The 20,245-nt window shown below is 42.9% G+C and overlaps 1 protein-coding gene across 2 annotated transcripts in view; it reads right to left on the reverse strand.

Annotated features, from left to right (window-relative positions):
• Positions 1–10,622, reverse strand: part of osbpl6 (oxysterol binding protein like 6) — a 110,291-nt gene extending 99,669 nt beyond the window's left edge. Inside the window, exon 1 of one of the 2 annotated variants that reach the window (XM_033023861.1) lies at positions 10,398–10,622. The gene's annotated coding sequence lies outside the window, so the exon portion shown is untranslated. Of the gene's footprint in view, positions 1–10,393 lie in introns of both variants that reach the window. The other variant, XM_033023862.1, reaches the window with a different exon arrangement.
• Positions 10,623–20,245: the final 9,623 nt, after the last annotated feature.

Raw genomic sequence — 20,245 nt, forward strand, 5'->3', positions numbered from 1 at the left:
CTGACTGTATCAATGGTGCTGAAGTGGAGATGCTTGAGTGATTCACATTTGTAGGTATAAATATTTGTCCAGGACCAATGTCCTGGTCCAACCACACTGATGCTACAACCAAGAAATCAGAACAACTCTCCTTCATCAGAAGGCTCCGTTCTCCCTGTAACGGTGTGGGTTTTCTCCAAATGCTCAGGTTTACACCCACACTCCAAAGACGTACAGGTTTGTAGGTTAATTGGCTCTGGCAAGTTGTAGAAATTGCCCCCTAGTGTGTCGGTTAGTGTACAGGATGATTGCGGATTCCATGTGCCGAAGGGCCTGTTTCCACACTGTATCTCTAAAGTCTAAAGACTCTTACCAATTTCTACAGACGCACCATTGAAAGCATCCTATCTGGAAACACCACAGCTTGGTATGGCAATAGCTCTGCCCAACACAATAAATAGCAGAGTTATGAATGTAGCCCAGTCCAGCACACAAATCAGCCTCTCCTCCCCCTCAACCTCATCAACTCCATCTATACTTCACACTATCTCAGGAAAGCAGCCAACATAATGTAGGACCACTCGCACCCGAGACATTCTTTCCCTTCCCTCACCCGTCGGGCAGAAAATCCAAAAGCTTGAAAATAAGCACCAGCAGATTAAAGCACAGCGTCTTCCCAGTTGTCATAAAACTTTGAACGCACATTTCATATGCAGAGGCTGAATTCCCTATCTTCCAATCTACTTCATTGCAGCCGTTATACTTTTTTTTGTCGGTCCTGTAGCTGTAACTATATTCTGCATGCTGTTTATTTCCTTTTTTGCACTGCCTGATGTACTCATGTATTGTATGCAAAGTTTAACACTGAATCTAGGTACAGGTGACAATAATAATAAACCAAACCAAAGACGGAAATAAGTACGCGTTTTAAATTTGATGCCCTTTGATTTGTTTTAAGAGCACTCCTTGATTCCACACGGTCAAAAATGGCTTTGATATCAAGGGTTGTCACTCTCACGCGTCTGGAATTCAGCTCTTCGATACATGGTTGAACAACAGCGGTGAAGAGGTCTGGAACTGAGTGATACATTGGGCAATTGGTGATAAAGACGCACTCAACGTACCATCAATGAAGCCCTTCATCAGTTTGCTGATAATTAAAGTAGACTAATTACGCAATGATCAGCTGGATTACATTTGTCCTGCATTTTCTGGCCAGGCCGTACTTGGTCAATCTTGACCTTATTGAGGAGATGTCAGTATGGGAACAAATTGGCTAAAGCCACAATTTGGTATGCAGCTCAAGCCTTCATTATCAATTTTTTCATCTCATGACCTCTGCAATATATAGTGCACTCAGCCATTTCTTGGAGCATGCAGAGTGAACAACATTGTCTAATAACTGGCTTCCTAAACATGAATGTATCAGATGGAAACCTAAATAGAATGTCCACTCTACTCCACTTGCTAAACATGCTTTGGCTTATTCAGTAAGGCCTTTGACAAGGTTCCTCATGGAAGATTGGTTAAGAAGGTTCAATGGTTGGGTATTAATGGTGGAGTAGCAAGATGGATTCAACAGTGGCTGAATGGGAGATGCCAGAGAGTAATGGTGGATGGTTGTTTGTCAGGTTGGAGGCCAGTGACGAGTGGGGTGCCACAGGGATCTGTGTTGGGTCCACTGTTGTTTGTCATGTACATCAATGATCTGGACGATGGTGTGGTAAATTGGATTAGTAAGTATGCAGATGATACTAAGATAGGTGGGGTTGCGGGTAATGAAGTAGAGTTTCAAAGTCTACAGAGAGATTTATGCCAGTTGGAAGAGTGGGCTGAAAGATGGCAGATGGAGTTTAATGCTGATAAGTGTGAGGTGCTACATCTTGGCAGGACAAATCAAAATAGGACGTACATGGTAAATGGTAGGGAATTGAAGAAGCAGGTGAACAGAGGGATCTGGGAATAACTGTGCACAGTTCCCTGAAAGTGGAATCTCATGTAGATAGGGTGGTAAAGAAAGCTTTTGGTGTGCTGGCCTTTATAAATCAGAGCATTGAGTATAGAAGTTGGGATGTAATGTTAAAATTGTACAAGGCATTGGTGAGGCCAATTCTGGAGTATGGTGTACAATTTTGGTCGCCTAATTATAGGAAGGATGTCAACAAAATAGAGAGAGTACAGAGGAGATTTACTAGAATGTTGCCTGGGTTTCAGCAACTAAGTTACAGAGAAAGGTTGAACAAGTTAGGGCTTTATTCTTTGGAGCACAGAAGGTTAAGGGGGGACTTGATAGAGGTTTTTTAAATGATGAGAGGGATAGACAGAGTTGACGTGGAAAAGCTTTTCCCACTGAGAGTAGGGAAGATTCAAACAAGGGGACATGACTTCAGAATTAAGGGACTGAAGTTTAGGGGTAACATGAGGGGGAACTTCTTTACTCAGAGAGTGGTAGCTGTGTGGAATGAGCTACCAGTGAAGGTGGTGGAGGCAGGTTCGTTTTTATCATTTACAAATAAATTGGATAGTTATATGGATGGGAAAGGAATGGAGGGTTATGGTCTGAGTGCAGGTATATGGGACTAGGGGAGATTATGTGTTCGGCACGGACTAGAAGGGTCGAGATGGCCTGTTTCCGTGCTGTAATTGTTATATGGTTATTCACAGTTAAATCTGTTCATATCACTGCTAATTACTATTCTTTCCTTGTCATTTATTGAGCCAATTCCTCCTTAAAAATGGCATCTGAACTTCCCTTTACAAATGGTCATGAAACACTGTGTCTTCCCTTTGCAATGCTCACCAATAAGACAAAGCTCTCTCAAGGCTCATAACATCCCCTTGGCATGGACCTGCATCAATCATACTTTAACCAATGTCTACACATAACATTAGGAATAACATCTACAGCTCTGTTGTAGTAACTTTGATTTATTTTGTAACTTTAGTTGTTCTGCTAAATATAATTGAAGATGCGAAATCCTTTCAAATGCATGTTCGGCAACATAATCATCCAGAAATGTTATTACAGTCATTCAGCCTGGAAACAAGCCCTTTGGCCCAACTTACCCATGCTGACCCAAGATGCCCCATACACTTGGCCCTCCACCCCACATTTGGCCCTTAACCCTCTAAACCTTTCCTATCCAGGTATCAGTCCAAATGCTTTTTTTAATTCTGATATAATATCTGCCTCAACTACCTCCTCTGGTAGCTTGTTCCATATACCCATGTGTTGAAAATGTTACCCCACAGGTTCCTATTAAATCTTTACCCCCTCACCTGAAATGTATGACCTCTGGTTCGTAATTCTTCCACTCTGGGTAAAAGACTGTGCATCTACCCTATCTATTCCCCTCATTATATTATACACCTCTATACGATCTCATCCTCCTGCTCTCCATGGAATAAAATCCTAGCCTGCCCAACCTCTCCCAGTCCTGACCTCCAGTCCTGGCAACATCCTCATAAAAAATTACTCGTTCATTCCTGAAAATAAACCTGTTCATTTGATTGAAAATAAACCTGTTCACTGTTATTCTGGCCAAATCAGGAAGCAATGAATTACAAATATTTTTCTCAGATGAATTTGATGGAGAGATACTACCTAAAAAATGTCAGAGTTATGTAAATACCCAAACAATCCTATTGGCAACTAAGAGGTCAACAGAAAGAATATTGTGAAAGTTTTGAAAATCATCAATATTTCAAATATCCATGTTTCTGGAACGGTAAAGTGTTTAATACCTTTTTACCTTATGTCATGGAATTAGAGGCTACTGTGGCCATGGGACTTATTTCCACAGCTTTCTTCCAGCTATAGTACAGCTAGAACTTCCCTTTAAATAATTAATCCGAATTATTTTATTTAAACTTCATCCTGAATCTGCTTTCAGGCAGTGCATTGCAAATCATAAACTTCTGTGTAATTTATTTCTGCTTTTCTAGTGTTTACCTTAAATCCACAACCCTTGGCAAACAGTTTTGCTACTGCAAATCATTGCTTCTTATCAAATCCTACCATTCTTTTGAGATCCTGATCCTATCACTTATCCATGTTCTCCAGAGAGGCTGCCTAACCTGCTGAGTTAATCTAGCACTTTGTGTCCCTTTGTACTCTTTTGAAACCTTCTGTCAAATCTCTTCTTTATCAATCTGATCCAAGAACATTTCCATCCTGTCTGGTTTCTACTTAACAACTCTTAGAACCTCATCTCAGATTGCATTCTAATATATTCTTTTTGCAAACTTTCTAAGGTCTGAACATCTTTCCAAATAGTGTGGTATATAGTATAATGGCCAAACCAGTATTTACAACTTCTTAACCAAAGATTCTTTGTTTGTGTGCTCTACACCAAGGAAAGATAAACAAGGAACTGCAGATACCTACATAGAAGGCAAGTGTGGGTTAACAATGAGGACTTTGTCTGCTTTTCTTTACAACAACAACAACAACAACAACAACAACAACAACAACAACAACAACAAAAATCACCCTTCTGAACTTGTCTTGTCACCTTCAATGAACATAAACTCAAGGTTTAGACAATAGACAATAGGTGCAGGTGTAGGCCATTTGGCCCTTCGAGCCAGCACTGCCATTCAATGTGATCATGGCTGATCATCCCCAATCAGTACCCCGTTGCTGCCTTCTCCCCATATCCCCTGACTCCGCTATTTTTAGCCCTATCTTGCTCTCTCTTGAAAGCATCCAAAGAACCTGCCTCCACCGCCCTCTGAGGCAGAGAATTCCACAGACTCACCACTCTCTGTGAGAAAAAGTGTTTCCTCGTCTCCGTTCTAAATGGCTTACTCCTTATTCTTAAACTGTGGCCCCTGGTTCTGGACTCCCCCAACATCGGGAACACGTTTCCTGCCTCTAGCGTGTCCAAGCCCTTAACAATCTTATATAGTTCAATGAGATATCCTCTCATCCTTCTAAATTGCAGTGTATACATGCCCAGCCGCTCCATTCTTTCACCATATGACATCCAGGGAATTAACCTGGTGAACATACGCTGCACTCCCTCAATAGCAAGAATGTCCTACCTCAAATTAGGGGACCAAAACTGCACACAATACTCCAGGTGTGGTCTCCCCAGGGCTCTGTACAACTGCAGAAGGACCTCTTTGCTCCTATACTCAACTCCTCTTGTTATGAAGGCCAACGCTTTCTTCACTGCCTGCTGTACCTGCATGCTTACTTTGATAGACTGATGTACAAGGACCCCCAGATCCCGTTGTACTTCCCCTTTTCCCAACTTGACACTATTAGATAGTAATCTGCCTTCCTGTTTTTGCTACCAAAGTGGATAACCTCACATTTATCCGCATTAAACTGCATCTGCCATGCATCTGCCCACTCCCCCAACCTGTCCAAGTCACCCTGCATTCTCATAGCATCCTCCTCACAGTTCACACTGCCACCCAGCTTTGTGTCATCTGCAAATTTGCTAATTTTACTTTGAATCCCTTCATCCAAATCATTGATGTATATTGTAAATAGCTGCGGTCCCAGCACCGAGCCTTGCGGTACCCCACTAGTCACTGCCTGCCATTCTGAAAGGGACCCGTTAATCCCTACTCTTTGTTTCCTGTCTGCCAACCACTTCTCTATCCATGTCAGCACTCTACCCTCAATACCATGTGCCCTAATTTTGCCCACTAATCTCCTATGTGGGACCTTATCAAATGCTTTCTGAAAGTTCAGGTACACTACATCCACTGGCTCTCCCTTGTCCATTTTCCTAGTTACATCTTCAAAAAATTCCAGAAGATTAGTCAAGCATGATTTCCCCTTCGTAAATCCATGCTGACTCGGACCGATCCTGTTACTGCTATCCAAATGTGCGGCTATCTCATCTTTTATAATTGACTCCAGCATCTTCCCCACCACCGATGTCAGGCTAACTGGTCTATAATTCCCCGTTTCCTCTCTCCCGCCTTTCTTAAAAAGTGGGATAACATTAGCTACCCTCCAATCCACAGGAACTGATCCTGAGTCTACAGAACATTGGAAAATTATCACCAATGCATCCACGATTTCTAGAGCCACTTCCTTAAGTACCCTGGGATGCAGACCATCAGGCCCTGGGGATTTATCAGCCTTCAGTCCCATTAGTCTATCCAACACCATTTCCTGCCTAATGTGGATTTCCTTCAGTTCCTCTGCCACCCCAGATCCTCTGGCCACTACTATATCAGGAAGATTGTTTGTGTCCTCCTTAGTGAAGACAGATCTAAAGTACCTGTTCAACTCATCTGCCATTTCCTTGTTCCCCATAATAAATTCACCTTTTTCGGTCTTCAAGGGTCCAACTTTGGTCTTAACTAATTTTTTCCTCTTCTCATACCTAAAGAAGCTTTTACTATCCTGCTTTATATTCTTGGCTAGCTTACCTTCGTACCTCATCTTTTCTCCCCGTATTCTCTTTTTGGTTATCTTCTGTTGTTCTTTAAACATTACCCAATCCTCTTGCTTCCCGCTCATCTTTGCTACGTTGTACTTCCTCGCTTTAATTTTTATACTGTCCCTGACGTCCCTTGTCAGCCATGGTCGTCCCTTTCTCCCCTTGGAATCTTTCTTCCTCCTAGGAATGAACTGATCCTGCACCTTCTGTATTATTCCTAGAAACACCTGCCATTTTTGTTCCACTGTCATCCCTGCTAGTGTATCTTTCCAGTCAACTTTGGCTAGCTCCTCCCTCGTGGCCCCATATTCCCCTTTATTCAACTGCAACACTGACACCTCCGATCTACTCTTCTCCCTCTCCAATTGTAGATTAAACCTGACCATGTTATGGTCACTGCCTCCTAATGGCTCCTCGAGGTCCTTTATCAAATCCGGTTCATTACATAACACTAAATCCAGAATTGCCTTCTCCCTGGTAGGCTCCAATACAAGCTGCTCTAAGAATCCATCATGGAGGCACTCTACAAAGTCCCTTTCTTGGGGTCCAGTAGCAACCTGATTTTCCCAGTCTACCTTCATGTTGAAATCTCCCATAACAACCACAGCATCACTTTTACTACATGCCAATTTTAACTCCTGACTCAACTTGCGCCCTATGTCCAGGCTACTGGTTGGGGGCCTGTAGATAAGTCCCATTAGGGTCTTTTTACCCTTACAATTCCTTAGTTCTATCCATACTGACTCCACATCTCCTGTTTCAATGTCACCCCTTGCAAGGGACTGAATTTCATTCCTCACCAACAGGGCAACCCCACCCCCTCTGCCCACCTGTCTGTCTTTTCAATATGATGTATACCCTTGAATATTCAGTTCCCTGCCCTGGCCCTCTTGCAGCCATGTCTCAGTAATTCCCACAACATCATACTTGCCAGTTTCTAACCGAGCTTCAAGCTCTTCCACTTTATTCCTTATACTTCGCGCATTCATATACAGTACTTTGACCTCCGTAGTCACTTCCCCCCTCGCAATTGGCCCTGACCTTACTCTGTTGTCCATTCTCAAGCTTTCCTTCCCATTAATTCGAGAATCTTTTGTAATTTTTCCTGTAGCCACTTCCCCTTCAACTCCATCTTTATACTCCCAATTTGTCAATCCCTCCCCCACACTATTTAGTTTAAACCCACACGTGTAGCCCTAGCAAACCTGCCTGCCAGAATGTCGGTCCCCCTCCAGTTAAGGTGTAACCCGTCCCTTTTGTACAGGTCACCCCTACCCCAGAAGAGATCCCAGTGGTCTATAAATCTAAATCCTTGCTCCCTGCTCCAGCCCCTCAGCCATACATTCAGATCCCCTATCTCCCTGTTCCTGTCCTCACCAGCACGAGGTACTGGAAGCAATCCAGAGATAACCACCCTAGAAGTGCTGCCTTTCAGTCTTCTTCCCAACTCTCTGAAGTCATGTTGGAGAACCTCCTTCCTCTTCTTCCCGATGTCGTTTGTGCCTACATGCACAACTACTGCCGGCTGTTCACCTTCGCTCTCTCTCTCTCGAATGTTCAGAATTCGGCTCGTGACATCATGGACCCTGGCACCAGGGAGGCAACAGACCATCCTTGCATCTTGTCGGCCGCCACAGAATCTCCTGTCTGCTCCTTGAACAATGGAGTCACCCACCACTGGGGTTCTGCCCAACGTCGGTCTCGCCGGTCGAGTCTCATCTCCAGGATCGGAGCCACCGACGTGTCCGCCGCTCGGACTGGAAACATTGTCTCCCCGGACAGTTCCCAAGAGGGCGTACCTGTTTTCATTAGGCACAGCCACCCGAGTCTTCTGCACTCCACGATTTCCACCCTTTCTCTCCGTCACATACCTTGGTTCTTCCCGTAACCTCGGCGTGACTACCTCACTGTAGGTCCTGTCCAGAAAACTCTCGTTTTCCCGGATGGCCCTGAGGTCATCCAGCTGCTTCTCCAGTGCCCCAACACGATCCATTAGGAGCTGAAGCTGGACGCACTTGCCACAGTTGTAGCAGCCAGAGGCTCCATCTGTGTCCCTGGGCTCCCACAATCTGCAAGCCTCACTGTCTCATCTGCCCCGACATGTGTTCACCACATTCCGTCCTCTCATAGCTTTATGTGTAGCCTCCTCACCTCAGCCTCCTCGCCGAAGACTCTCGAGCCAAAGACTCACACTTTTCTCACAAGGCCGTTCCCTCAATGCCGCTCCCTAAGAGCCGTCTTGCTTATATTGACTGATAAATTGGCTAATTTACCAATTTACAAACCAAATTCCTCAGCTTCAAACTGTTTTCCCCCTCTGACTCACTTCTAACTCTCCTCCCACTCGGGCTAGAGCCAATCAGTGCTTTCTCCTGCTTCTCTTTGTTGCTGCCCCAGTACTCCTAAAGTTGTATCATTTACCTTACCACCATGGCTTTCCACTACCAATATAAATCACTTCTGTATGTTAAGTGTAGGAAGGAACTGCAGATGCTGGTTTACCTCGAAGATAGACACAAAATGTTGGATTAACTCAAAAAGGAATAGGTGACATTTCAGGTTGAGATATTTCCTCACACACAAGACTGAGGAAGGGTGTTGACCTGAAACATCATCCATTCCTTTTCTCCAGAGATGCAGCCCGACCAGCTGAGTTATTCCAGCATTTTGTGTCCATCACCATTTGTCATGTGGTCTGTCCAGTTCACCAATCCTTCCAAATCTCTTAAAGTCAATTAAATACATTTGAATTTTGTGTAATTTGCAAATTGTGCAACTATATCCTGCATGTTCAAATCCAAATCCATATGTCACCAAAAAAAGCAGAGAACCTGATAATGAATCCCTGGGGGATGTCACCATATATAGTGCACTGCCTCAGTAAATGTGCAGTATCACTGCATTAAATGAATTGCTGTTGCATTTGGGCAATGCAGGAGTGTGGAAACTGTATTGCAGGTACCGGATTACTTATGAGAACATGCACAAGACAATTGCTAAGTAAAGTACATGATACAAGTAACATCTATTTCGTTTTGTACTCTCTTAACACACAAATTTGTTGATGTAATACACCATGTTTGCTGTAAAGTATTAATTATATATTTGTTCTTCTAATAATATTTTCCAGGATTTATTGATAAATATTTTTTTCTCAGCAACCTTCCATTAGATTTTTGGCTAACCTTCATGGCTTAAAAATAAATCTTAATATTAGACCATCCTCTTTTAATATGATGACATCACAACACATGCCATATCAAAGTCACTGTTTAGCTAAAGTAAGTAAATACAGGGAAAACATGTATTAAACAGGACAATAACTAGAATCAGATTCAGAGCTCAATATCTTACTTAACATAATATGGCTTCTGACTGTTTGACATTTGACTTTTCTTATTTTGCTAAGAAGAACGATATTAAAAGATTAAGAAGTCAATTGCACAAGATTCTTGATGAATTTAAACTGCCACTCGTTTATCAAAGTTGCAAGGCCGATTTCAATCTGTAATTAATGACTCCACTTTTCAGACTTTACATTGAGCTTTGGTCACTCATATTTAGTGCATTTAATTTGATTTACATTTTAGCATGATTCAAATTAAACTAAATATTTAAAGGGTCGTGTTGCATGTTGTAAAATGTCCACATAAAGCAGTGTTTGCTTCTGTTACAGTGCCAGCATTTTATCCTAGAAGAAATTTCGCATTTAACCTGTCGTTACCGCATCTGCATTGCTGTCTCCGTACTCTCTTAGTTTTGCTGTATCCAGCATCCTACTTGCAGCCTCCAGTAACCTTTACATTCACCTTGCTCCACGGCTTCACACACAACGTAACGCGAAACTTTGCGGCGTAGAATCAGCCTTTCCTTCAGGCAAACAATGGACATCAAGTTTACAATGACAGCGGCTGACATATAGCGGCATTTAAAGGTGTAAGACAGGCCACACACAGCCCATGGGGAAGCGGCAGCCGGCACTGCCTCCGCTGCTGCTGCAAACGCACCTACCACACACGGCCGCTGCTCGTGGTGATCAGTCCAGATCAACTGCACGCTGCAACCGAAGGTCTTGCTGCATCCACCGGCTTCTGCCTCTTCACGGCTGAATAACGACTCTCAGTCGGCGCACAGCCCCGTAGTGCCGGGAAACGATGATGTGCTGCAATCCAACCATCCATCCACCCACCCATTCACTCACTCCTCCCTGCAGTGAGACTGAGCGACTGGCAGACAGCAGGCAACACAGGACCTGGAGTACAGGGCTTTGGATCGGACCGGATTTGTCACTAGTACAGCGGAGTGGATCCTCCTGGACTGGATTGTCATACCAAAGTCTTAATTAAGAACATGTCTTGCTGCCTGGGAGCTAGCCTCTTTCATTTGCTGGATTATCAGCTTTGATGGTTTTGATGGTTATATCTTGTTCTCAGAAATCCCCCCCCCCCCAAAGAAAATTACAAAATGTAATATTCATACAGCACAGAAACCTATTATTCAGCCCAACTTGTCCATGCGAACCAAGGTGTCCCATCTACGCTTGTCCCATTCGTCTGCATTTTGTCCATATTCCTCTAAAACTTCCCTACCCATGCACCTGTCCAAGTGACTCTTAATGCTTTCATAGTACCTGTCTCAACTACCACCTTTGGCAGCTCGCTCCATATACCTACTACCCTATTAATAATATTTTTTATGTTTTGCACACTGTTGTCCACAATTTCCAAGTCATTTATTCAGACCATTCCATCATCATGAAGTCAACATTCAGCAAATTATTAACAGGCAACCCACTCTGTATACCCACCCACTGTGTGAAAAGGTTCCCCCTCGGGTTCCTATTAAATCTTTCCCTTCTCATCTTAAACCGCTTACCCTGGGAAAAGACAGTGCATTCATTCACCCTATCCATCTCGATTTATATAGCTTTATAAAATCACCCTTCAACCTCCTGCGTTAATAAGAATAAAGTCCTAGCTTGGCCAATTTCTCCCTTGTCCCTCGAGACCTGGCAACATTCTTATAAATATTCTCTACACTCTTTCCAGTTTATTGGCATCTTTCCAATATCAGGGTAACCATAACTGAACACAATACTCCAAGTGCAGCTTCACCAACAACATCTTGTACAACTGTAACATAATGTCCCGATTTCTTACTCGGTTACCTGACTAATGAAGGCCAGCGTGCCAAAAGCCTTCTTCACCACCCTATCTACCTGCATTGCCACTTTCAGGAAGCTTGTACTCCTAGATCGCTCTGCTCTACGACATTCCCCAGGACCCTACTGTTCGCTGTGAAGGTTCTGCCCTGGTTCAACTTTGCAAAATGCAACATCTCACACTTATCTGAATTATATTCCATTTGCCAGCCCTCAGCTCACTTGCCCAGCTGATCAAGGTCCCTTTGTAATTCATGTAAATCATCTTCACTATATACAATACCCCTATATTTAGTGCCATCAGCAAAATACTAATCATGTCTTGTAATTTCTCATCAAAATTGTTTATATAGTTGACAAACACTAATGGGCCAATACTGACCTATGAGGCACTCCACTAGCCCGAGACTATCAGTCTGAAAAACAAGCTTCCACCACCACCCTCTACTTCATACCACAAAGTCAATTCTGCATCCAGTTAGCTAACTCTCCCAAAATTCCAAACCTTATCAAAGGCTTTATAGACAATGTATATGGCCCTGCCCTCAACAACCTGCTTGGTTACATCTTCAAAATACTCAAATTGTGAGACAGGATCTCCAACACATTAAAACATGCTGAGTATTCCTAATTAGCCCCCATCCTTCCCCTTCTTGAACTTGTCCCTCAGTATTCCCTCCAGTAACTTGCTTACCACAGATGTTAGGCCTACTGGTCTATAGTCTTCAGCATTTCATTTTGCAGCTTTTCTTAAATAGAGGCACTATATTAGCCACCCTCCAGTCATCCGGCACCTCACCCATGTCGAATGATGATTCATAGATCTCAGCCAGGGCACCTGCAATTTCTTCTCTCGCTTCCCAGTCTCCTTGGATATATCTGGTCTGACCTGAGAGAATTAGTTATCTTCATAGTCTTAGGATATCCAGCACCTCCTTGACAGACTTCCTCAAGGCATCTCCATTAACTTTACCAAGTGCCTTGGTCTTCATGCCTTTCTATGTGGTGCAAAAAGAGGATAAATATTAATTGCCCATTTCTTGCAGCTCCCCATATAGGCAACCACTTTGGTTTCAGAGGAGTCTTATTCTCTCTCGTTACCCTTTTTCCCTTAATATACAAAAAATCTCTGTGGATTCTTCTAAATCTTATCTACCAGAGCTATCTCATGCACCCCCTTTTGCCCTCCTGACATTCTTCTTAGGTAGGCTCCTCAATCCTCCATATTCCTCCAGACATACACTTGATCCCAGCTGCCTATACATTATTCATGCTTCCTTCTTTTTCCTAATCAGAGCCTCAATTTCTCTGCCTTGTAGCTGCTTTATTTTCCAGAGGGTGCAGTCATTTTTTCCCTTATTCTTTTAGGCCACTGTATTCCTTTTCCAACTGTAGCAACCCCATAGCTACTTCTTTTGATACAATAGATCAATTAACTTTTTCCTATATATCTCTATTTGGATTTCCTGCTCAACATTTTCTTGAACTGAACCAGCCCCTTGACAGCCTTGCAGTAAATCCAATGACCTTAGATTATCTCTGAGAATTTTCCAATAGGCCATTTATTCCTTATTTATACCTCTAACTATACGAACAAAAACTAGCTCGTGGTGTGGAAATGTTGTCGTCTTGTTATATATGTTTAATTATGATGTGCAAATTAACTCTGTGTGTTCCTTTTCCACATCCGCAACGGTTTACCTTTATCTGCAAGGCATAACTCAGTTTAGTGGAATACCTCAACTAACTAGATGAATACTGCTCCAATAACAATCAACAAACTCAACATCATCCAGGCCAAAGCAGCGTGTTTGATTAGTACTCATTCCACCACACAAATCATTTACTCTCTCTTCTGGTTTTGATGAAGGATCCTTGCTCTGATACATTAAATAATATTAAATCTCTTTCTATCTCCAGTGATGTTGCTGACCTGCTGAGTGTTTCTAGCATTTACAGGGTTTTTTTATTTTCATTCAATCTCCCTCTCTCACTCTCTCACTCTCTCACTCTCTCACTCTCTCACTCTCTCACTCTCTACTGGTGCACTGGGCTGCATTGTGTACCATCCACATAATTATATTTGCTGAGGCACCATCTCAAGAGCAATTAGGGTCAAGTAACAAATGCTGTCTTTGCCTGTAGCATCCACAACCCAAAAATGGATAAATGAACACAGTGAAAGCACAACATAAAGTAGTCATTGTAATTCAGAAAACACTGTGGCAAATTTGTGTAGCAAGGACACCCAATACAGCAGAAGTCACCACAATGAAGAGGAGAGCACGCTTTGCACAAAGGAAGATGGATGTAGTCATCTCCATCTGCCTGCTGACATATGTAGCAAGCTGGTAAGGAAGAGAAAGAGGAAGAGGAAGAGGGAGGGGGGGAGGAGGGAGGAGGAAGGAGGGAGGAGGGAGGAGGGAGGAGGGAGGAGGGAGGAGGGAGGGGAAGAGGAAGAGGAGGAGGAACAACAACAACAACACTATTGCTTTTCCAAGAGAATATAGTTAAGTTTTGTTCATGTGAGAATGTACATTAGAGTGTGTTCTGCAATGTTGCTCTATTATCTGGTTTCATACCTCAAAATCATATCGGGAATGGGTATGCAGGGACCTGTGATGCTGCAGGGTCAAACCTACACAGATTATATTTTGCATTAAATATTCTGGTTTCTTCCTTATGCGTTGGCTTAGTAACATTATTTACACCTCAGTTAAGTGCTTGAAAAGCTTCTTTCTACCTCATGGCTGCTCTAGACTTTAGACTTAGACTAGAGGTACAGTGTGGAAACTAGCCCTTCGGCCCACCGTGCCATGCCTACCAGTGATCCCCATACACTTGCACTACCCTACACACTAGAGAAAATTTACAATATTTACAGAACCAAATTAATCTACAAACCTGTACGTCTCTGGGTTATGGGTGTAAACCAGAGCACCCGGAGAAAACCCGCGTGGTCACTGGGAGAATGTACAAACTCCGTACAGACTGCACCCCTAGTCAGGATTGAACCCGGTTTTCTGATGCTGGAAAGCAGTATCTCTACGGCTGCGCCACTGTGTTGCCCCTAATAAAGATAATTTATCGTTACCATACTTAGATCATCATTCAGAGGCCATTGTCAATGCTGTACACTACCAGAAATTATTTTCCTAGTCTACTTCCCGGTAGATAAAAAAAAAGACACAAAGTGCTGGGTCAGGTAACATCCCATGAGAACATGAATAGATGATGTTTCTGGTTGGGGTCGTTCGCAGACTGATCTTAGTAGATGATCCTGCCAGGTGATGTAACTGGGTCAAAGGAGTGTCTGAAGCACCAAACTCAGGGGTGTGGCTGGGCCCGAGACTCCAAATCCTGGTGTGGACCTGAGCCAGAGAAAGAACCCAAGTCACCAAATTCTGATGTGCTGGGAACTGGCCAAGCAAACAATAAATCAATGATACAACACATGTAGTGGACCAGCTGAATTAGAACACCGAGCCAAATCACCTTGAAAGGAGCCAGTCATTTGAAGGTTAGGCCAGTAGTGACTATCACAGGTGACTAAGTTCAGGTTTAGGTTTATTATTATCATGTGTTCTGAGGTACTGTGGAAAGCTTTGTTTTGCATTTTATCCAATCTGATCAGATAATAATACTATGCATAAATGCTTTACTTTAGACGTTAGAGATATAGCGTGGAAGCAGGCCCTTCGGCCCACCCAGTCTGCACCGACCAGCGATCACCCAGTACGCTTGCACTATCCTACACACTGGAGACAATTTACAATTTACAGAAGCCTATCAATCTACAAACCTGTACTTCTTTTGGGGTGTGAGAGGAAACCCATGGAGAACATACAAACTCTGTATAGACAGCACCTACAGTCAAGATCGAATCCCAAATACAATCAAGTCAAACTCGAGTATATTAGATAAAACAAAGAGGAAGGGGATGGGAGACTAACGTTATATCATTAGTTCCATTGCATGCCTAATAAAGGTTAAGCATCATCAAATGATTCCCCATTCCTGCACCAGCCCCAGACATTGCATGTACTTCCAGGAGTCACAAACAATAGGTCAGTCAAATCCAATAGCTTTTTTGAACACAATGCAAAGCTGCTTTAAACAATTTGTAGATTCAGGCAACAATAGTTTTTCAGTTCAAAGGTTTACACATAACAAAAGCATTCATGTATCATGTCAATACATTCATGTCAGAGCAAAAATATTCAGTTTCTAAACACAGTTCCAGCTAACAGCAGCTCTGTAAAGAGGCAGTTCTGGAGCACAGAGGAAAGGGTCAAAAATCGTTGTCAACATTGAGGAAGATGGTATTCTAAATACTGTAGCCTAGGCATTAAAGGCAGGCAGCAATAAATTACAATTAATAATGATTTCTCAGTATTTAGCCAGAAAGACATTTTAGGAACAATTTAAATAATTAACAAATGTGAATTACAAATGAGGAGGGCATGATGTCAAAAAAAAGGAATATTAAACTGATGGAGAAATGCAGAATTCTATAAAGGATGTTTCCTGGCCAGGATAATTATATAGTAAGACAACTAACAAGTTTTGGGAAGAATTAAAAAAAAAAGCCATTTATTGGCAAAAGCACAAAAAATACCCAGATGCAGAAATATATTAAACTACACAGCTTTGAAGCCCAATAGATTTGGGTTCAATATGATTATGTATGGAACAATACAGTGGTCGAGGGATTTCCTTCTATTTCATAGCTGCTTTAATAAGTCATTGTTACCATTCACTTGGTAATCAAAAGATGCCCATTTTTTATGAGCAGTTTAAAATTCCTCTATATAATAGGCTCAGAAAAAAGGCAATGCAGGCTTAACAAGTGAGACCAATGCTGAGAATTTTACGTTATAAATTAAAATTAAAGCTAAAGGAATTAAGGTTATGTTCTTATATTGAGATGGCGATTACAAAATTATTAGAGGATGAGGGGTGATCATATAGTGATTACAAAATTATTAGAGGAGTAGATGAGGTAAATGCAGTCTTTTACCCAGAATTGGAATTGGAATTGTTTTTTTTGATGGGGCTATCTAAAATGATTAAAGAAGAAAGAAGAAAAAAGTATTTAGGTAGCACAATGTTTATATGAGGTGGCTGGCCTATATATTGTTCCATACAACATGATAATGGGCCCAAATCTATTTTTCTTCATAGTTGTGTTGTTTAATATATTTCTGCATCTAGATAGTTTTGTGCTTTTGCCAACAAATGTATTTTGTTGTTTTTTAAAATCTATTCCACTTGAAATCTGGTACATTGTTTGCAATAGAAAAGATACTACACTAAAACCCTTTCAAAGCAGGTACGGGAAGTTAGGCAAGTTATGGATCAGTGGTTCAGAGTGGATCTGAAGTTTTGAGCATCATTGAAAGTAAGTGTCATGATCGTAGTTTAGTTTACAGATACAGAAAAAGGTCCTTCGGCCCACCGTCCAACTGACTAGCATCCCCATTACACTAGCACATACTCAGTGCCGGATTTAGATGAAGAGAGGCCCTAAGCTGTTCCACTTGTGAGGCCCCCAACGACTGGACAGCCATGGCGGCCAAATCTCCCACAATTCAAAGCGAGGGAGAAAGTGCCCAGCGCCGACCAGTTGCCGTTGCAGTGCGCATGCGCAGGGCGGCCGATGATGTGCTGGCCGTGGTTGTGCGCATGTGCAAGACGGCCTGCCGTGTCGGCGGATGAGGAGCGAGCGGAGCCCGGCGGCCCGGACATGGATAGCGGGGGGAGATGGAGAAAGAGAGAGATAGAGAGGGGGGCCGCCCAGAGTTGAACGGTAGGTGTTCTGCCTTGGCCGGAGGCCCCCCTAGACCTCGAGGCCCATCAATTTTTTCGGGGGGCCCCCTAGAAAGTGGGGGCCCTAAGCTATAGCTTGTTTAGCTTATACGTAAATCCGGCACTGCACATACTACACACTAGGGACAATTTACAATTTTTACCGAAGCCAATTAACCTACAAACCTCCACGTCTTTGGAGTGTGGGAGGAAACCAGAGCACCCGGGGAAAACCCAAGCGGTCATGAGGAGAACGTACAAACTCCATGCAGACAGCACCTGTAATCAGGATCGAACTCGGGGTCTGGCAGTATGAGGCAGTACTCTACCATTGCACCACCATGCCGCCCCTAAAACTGGGGCATTGGAAGAAAGGAGGGCTGGTGCCTGGGCATTAGGAGATGGTGGTCTGTACATTGGCGTTACCTGATTGACTAATGCCTGGCCCATTGGTATACCTATTGAGTTTCGAGTGGAGATGGGTGAGAGTGAACATCAGAGAATGTACTTAAAGATGGAGAAACAAACTTCCCAGATTCATGCACTTAATCAGTTATGGATCCGGTACGAATAAGCCAACATCAAATTAAGCATCAAATCTCCAGTTAGACTTGACTCGGCAATAGCAATCTTGCTTTCAACTCAGCAGGTTCTGGAATCAAACCCCTTTCAAACTCTTTATATTTATTCATTTTACAGGATTGGGATCTTGTTGGTAGAGCTGGTATTTATTGTCCATCTGTAATTGCCCTCAGGAGGGTGCCCTCAGTTACAATTTTGTTGTTGTGATACTCGATTTAAACCAGTTTTCATGAAATTCTAAATGATAACATAATATATTTATTTTACATATCTACACATTTTCATTTTACCTATACAGTGAATTACTTAACTTACAAACCTAATCTGACTACTGGTTTACGGATCCTGCCTGATCGTCTAACAGTAACAGGTGTAACAGGTTTAGGTGTTGACTCAACTGTAGGCTTGTAGGGCTCTGTTTTAGTACCCTGACTTTGACCAGAGGAATCTGTTTCTTTGTCTGTACTAATTGAACTTTGTGTTTCAATCACAGTGGTCTCTTCCAACTCACTTTCAGATAAAAACTCAGGGATTAGGACTTCATGCTCAGTTTTAGGTTCATCTTTGGCTGGAATCATTTGATCAACTTGAACACTTTTGATCCTTTCTCCAATTTCAACTAAGTATCTTTTTGTTCCACACACTTCCACTATTTTCCCAACATCCCATTTGTCTTGACAGGACGTTGGGAAAACTGAGAACATGAACCTGCTTATCTGGCTCGAAGTACCTCTCCTTTTTGTGGGAGTCAAAATAGCGTTTTTGCTCAACTCTCAAGGCCAAATTGGGTTGTACTAGGCTTAGGCGTATTCTTAGCCTTCTCTTCATCAACAGTTCTGCAGGTGAGTAACCTGTTGTTGTGTGTGTTGTGTGTTGTGTGGTTCTGTACTTCAGCAAGAAACTATCCAAACGATGTTTCATGCTGAGCTTTGAACTACCCTGCAAAACCTGTTTCTTGAGAGCATGTTTGGCTATTCTAACAAACCTTTCCGCTGCCCCGTTGGAGGCTGGATGGTAAGGGGTAACAAGTGTGTGTTTTACACCATTCCGCTGCATGAACTCTTTGAACCGTTCTGAATGAAACTGAGGCCCGTTATCAGAAACAATTTCTTCCGGTAAATCATGGCATGCTAAAATGGATCTCAATTCATCTATGGTACACTCAGTAGTAGTGCTTGACCCCATATGCTTAACCTCAATCCATTTGGAATGACTATCTACTAGTACCAGAAAGTGATCATTAACCTTTTCACAAAAATCTACATGAACTCTCTGAAAAGGTCTACTTGGCCATGACCAGGGTTGCAGTGGTGTTTTTGATCGTTTACTCTGGCAATTTTGGCAGACGCTACATTTGCTCACCAGTGACTCGATGTCACTATCAATACCAGGCCAATGCACAAAACTTCTGGCAATTGACTTCATGCTTAAGGGCCTGTCCCACTTTCATGACCTAATTCACGACCTTTTTTTACTCATGGACATTTCTCATCAGGCTAGAAAAATGCCCTGACCTACTTGATGCCACGAGTACCTACAACTAGCATCACGACCTACCTACGACCTACCTACGACCTCCTACGATCTCCTACGACCTCGTGACGACCATGCTGCGAGTATGAGTAGGGCAAACTCAGCAGAGGTGGTGAATTAGGTCGTGAAAGTGGGACAGGCCCTTTACTATGCCAGGATGTTCGGCATGAAGTTCATTCATAATTTTGTTTGTCAAAGACTCTGGTACAACCACTCTGTAACCCCACTTATTGCATCCCTGCTCACATGATAATTCATGGCGTTGATTATGGAAAGGCTTCAGCTCTGAGTTCAGAACTGAGTTCAATCCACTATCGATTTCAGTCCAACCGTTCAATGTCTGTTCATAGACCCACTTCAGCACAGTGTCTTTCTCTGTTTCTGCTGCAATTTATGTTGCAGTCACTGGAAAGTCTTCATCTACAACTTGCAGTATGTAGATTGAGTTCTCACTTCCCACGTCAGAGTTCTCATGGGGCAAACGGGACAACGCATCTGCAACTGCGTTGCACTTGGAGCTTCTGTACTCAACCTTGTAGTCATACTGGGACAGCAAAATTGCCCAGCGCTGCATCCTTGATGCTGCCATGGAAGGTATAGCTGACTTGGGACCAAGTATCACTAGTAGTGGCTTGTGATCAGTCACTAGGGTGAATGGTCTGCCGAGAAGAAACTGATGGAATTTCTTGATTCCGAACACATTGCTGAGTGCTTCCTTCTCTATCTGTGCATAATTGCGTTCACTCGGTGATAGGGTGCGGGATGCAAAAGCAAT

The sequence above is a fragment of the Amblyraja radiata genome, chromosome 7 (assembly GCF_010909765.2).
Source record: "Amblyraja radiata isolate CabotCenter1 chromosome 7, sAmbRad1.1.pri, whole genome shotgun sequence".
Lineage (NCBI taxonomy): Eukaryota > Metazoa > Chordata > Chondrichthyes > Rajiformes > Rajidae > Amblyraja > Amblyraja radiata.